Here is a 4,562-nt window from a genome sequence, read left to right on the forward strand (position 1 = left end):
CTCTTAATCTCAGGAAAAAAACTGAGGGTTTCTGGGGAGTGGGGTAGGGATAGGGTAGCAGGGTTATGGCTATTGAGGATGGTATGTGCTATGGTGAGTGTTGTGAATTGTGTAAGACTGATGATTCACAGACCTGTACCCCTGAAGGAAACAATACATTATGTGTTAATAAAAAAAAGAAAGTAAGAAAAAAGGAAAAAAAAAAAAAAAAAGAAACCAATCCATCAACTTTTCTTCCAGAAACCAAACCAGTATATCCCAAATCATGGTCTGTGTATATTGCTTGTGTCAGAATCAACTAAAGATACTTGTTAAAAACAAAATAAAACAGACAAAAATAAAAACCAATACTAGGTGCTATTGCCTGGAATCTATGCATTGAGAAACACCGCTCTGTATAATATAAGCTAATTCCTTCTCATGAAACCATTCATCCATGTTTCTTGAATGAATGTAAATAGGACTTTTATATTAAATAGGAATCCAGTCAAAATGGTAAGGTGGCCTCCAAGTACAACCAAAAAAATCTTACAGATCATAAAGCTCATGAAAACCAAAGTCAAAGAGTAGATCATTTTGGCAGTTGAGTTTTATTGGTACTGTCTCCTTCATTTCATGGTTTCACTGGCATTTGCTCATTATTCCATCAATGTTTTGTCTATGTGATGCATCATTTTGCTAGTCAAAATCTATATTTCATTCCCCAAAGTACTCAAATATATACACTTAAAAAAAAATTCATGTTGGAACACTTGGGTGGCTCAGTCAGTTAAGCCACTGCCTTCAGCTTAGGTCATGATCTGAGGGTCCTAGGATGGAATCCTGCATTGGGCTCCTTGCTCAGTGGGGAGCCTGCTTCTCTCTCTGCCTCTGCATGCCACTTTGCCTGCTTGTGCTCGCACTCTCTCTCTCTGACTAAATAAATTAATAAAATCTTTTAAAAAATTCTAAAAAAATTTATGTCAAAGTCCTTCAGGAGACTTTGGAGGAAAGAGGGGGAAAATTCAAGAATGGGTAATTCCCTGCAATCTATTCTTCTGCTGAATTGGAAACTCCAAGGAAGGTACTGTCTCTCCTGTTTACTCCTACCCCCCTTTTTGTTGCTTGAGCCTGACACATATTGAATAATTCATAAGAATGAATGAAAGAAACATTCATATAAATATATACTGACTGAAATATATATAAATACATATGTGTACATATAAATATATACTGACTAGAACATTCAAAATTAATGAAAATGATAATTCATTTGGTACATATTCCTACTGTACGGATTTAGCTCCATGGGGATATTGTCATTGATTACAAGAAGTTAAACCTCGGGGAGGAGTCAAGATGGCAGAGAAGTAGCAGGCTGAGACTACATCAGGTAGCAGGAGATCAGCTAGATAGCTTATCTAAACATTACAAACACCTACAAATCCAATGGGAGATCAAAGAGAAGAAGAACAGCAATTCTAGAAACAGAAAATCAACCACTTTTGGAAAGGTAGGACTGGCGGAGAAGTGAATCCAAAACGACGGGAAGATAGACCGTGGGGGGAGGGGCCGGCTCCCGGCAAGCGGCGGAACAATGGAGCACAAAATCAGGACTTTTAAAAGTCTGTTCCACTGAGGGACATTGCTCCAGAGGCTAAACCGGGGCGAAGCCCACGCAGGGTCAGCGTGGCCCCAGGTCCTGCAGGGTCACAGAAGGACCGGGGGTGTCTGAGTGTCGCAGAGCTTGCAGGTATTAGAACGGAGAAGCTGCCTACAGAGACAGAGCCGCGGACTGAACTCTCAGCTTGGGGTTACCTTGAACCAGTTGAAGGCTCGGTGAGCTCGGAGCGCGGCTGGAGGCCAGGGATACGGGAGTGATTGGGCGTTGTTCTCTGGGGGCACACTGAGGAGTGGGGCCCCGGGCTCTTGGCTCCTCCAGGCCGGAGACTAGGAGGCCACCATTTTCATTCCCGTCCTCCAGAACTCTACGGAAAGCGTTCAGGGAACAAAAGCTCCCAAAAGCGAACCCAAACAGATTACTTAGTCCGGCCCCCGGTAAGGGCGGTGCAATTCCGCCTCGGGCAAAGACACTTGAGAGTCACTACAACAGGCCCCTCCCCCAGAAGATCAACAAAATATCCAGCCAGGACAAAGTTCATCTATCAAGAAAAGCAGGTTTAATACCTAGAACAGCAGCGGAATTCCAGAGGAGGAGAAAGCAAAGCATGGAACTTATGGTTTTCTCCCCATGATTCTTTAGTCTTGTGGTTAATTCAATTTTTTTTTCTTTCTTTTTTTTCTTCTACTAAATTTTTTAAAACTCTTACCCTTTTCTTTTTTAATGTTTTTTGACTAGTTTATCTAAAATATATATTTCTTCTTTCTTTTTTATATTTTTTCTTTATTTGTTTTATTTTTTAAATTTTTATTTTTTTTTCTGAACCTCTTTTTATCCCCTTTGTCCCCCCCCCCCCACAATTTGGGGTCTCTTCTGATTTGCTTACAGCACATTTTTCTGGGGTCTTTGCCACCCTTTTAGTATTTTATTTGATCCTTCATATCCTCTTATCTAGACAAAATGACAAGGTGGAAAAAATCACAACAAACAAAAGAACAAGAGGCAATACCGAAGGCTAGGGACCTAATCAACACGGACATTGGTAATATGTCAGATCTAGAGTTCAGAATGACGATTCTGAACGTTCTAGCCGGGCTTGAAAAAGGCATGGAAGATATTAGAGAAACCCTCTCTGGAGATATAAAAACCCTTTCTGGAGAAATTAAAGAACTAAAATCTAACCAAGATGAAATCAAAAAAGCTATTAATGAGGTGCAATCAAAAATGGAGGCTCTCACTGCTAGGATAAATGAGGCAGAAGAAAGAATTAGTGATATAGAAGACCAAATGACAGAGAATAAAGAAGCTGTGCAAAAGAGGGACAAACAGCTACTGGACCATGAGGGGAGAATTTGAGAAATAAATGACACCATAAGACGAAATAACATTAGAATAATTGGGATTCTAGAAGAAGAAGAAACAGAGAGGGGAGCAGAAGGTATATTGGAGAGAATTATTGGAGAGAATTTCCCTAATATGGCAAAGGGAACAAGCATCAAAATCCAGGAGGTACAGAGAACCCCCCTCAAAGTCAGCAAGAATACGTCCATACCCCGTCACCTAATAGTAAAATTTACCAGTCTTAGTGACAAAGAGAAAATCCTGAAAGCAGCCCAGGAAAAGAAGTCTGTAACATACAATGGTAAAAATATTAGATTGGCAGCAGACTTATCCACAGAGATCTGGCAGGCCAGAAAGAACTGGCATGATATATTCAGAGCACTAAGCGAGAAAAATATGCAGCCAAGAAATACTCTATCCAGCTAGGCTATCATTGAAAATAGAAGGAGAGATAAAAAGCTTCCAGGACAAACAAAAACTGAAAGAATTTGCAAACACCAAACCATCTCTACAGGAAATATTGAAAGGGGTCCTCTAAGCAAAGAGAGAGCCTAAAAGTAGTAGATCAGAAAGATAGAGAGACAATATACAGTAACAGTCACCTTACAGGCAATATAATGGCACTAAATTCATATCTCTCAATAGTTACCCTGAATGTTAATGGGCTAAATGCCCCAATCAAAAGACACAGGGTATCAGAATGGATAAAAAAACAAAACCCATCTATATGTTGCCTACAAGAAACTCATTTTAGACACAAAGACACCTCCAGATTTAAAGTGTGGGGGTGGAAAACAATTTACCATGCTAATGGGCATCAGAAGAAAGCTGGGGCGGCAATCCTTATATCAGATCAATTAGATTTTAAGCCAAAGACTATAATAAGAGATGAGGAAGGACACTATGTCATACTCAAAGGGTCTCTCCAACAAGAAGATCTAACAATTTTAAATATCTATGCCCCTAACATGGGAGCAGCCAACTATATCAACCAATTAATAACAAAATCAAAGAAACACATCAACAATAATACAATAATAGTAGGGACTTTAACACTCCCCTCACTGAAATGGACAGATCATCCAAGCAAAAGATCAACAAGGAAATAAAGGCCTTAAATGACACACTGGACCTGATGGACATCACAGATATATTCAGAACATTTCATCCCAAAGCAACAGAATACACATTTTTCTCTAGTGCACATGGAACATTCTCCAGAATAGATCACGTCCTGGGTCACAAATCAGGTCTCAACTGGTCTCAAAAGATTAGGATCATTCCCTGCATATTTTCAGACCACAATGCTCTGAAGCTAGAACTCAATCACAAGAGGAAATTTGGAAAGAACCCAAATACATGGAGACTAAACAGCATCCTTCTAAAGAATGAATGGGTCAACCAGGAAATTAAAGAAGAATTGAAAAAATTCATGGAAACAAATGATAATGAAAACACAATGGTTCACAATCTGTGGGACACAGCAAAGGCAGTCCTGAGAGGAAAATATATAGCGATACAAGCCTTTCTCAAGAAACAAGAAAGTTCTCAAGTACACAACCTAACCCTACACCTAAAGGAGCTGGAGAAAGAACAAGAAAGAAACTCTAAACCCAGT

This window comes from Meles meles, chromosome 20 (genome assembly GCF_922984935.1).
Source record: "Meles meles chromosome 20, mMelMel3.1 paternal haplotype, whole genome shotgun sequence".
NCBI lineage: Eukaryota > Metazoa > Chordata > Mammalia > Carnivora > Mustelidae > Meles > Meles meles.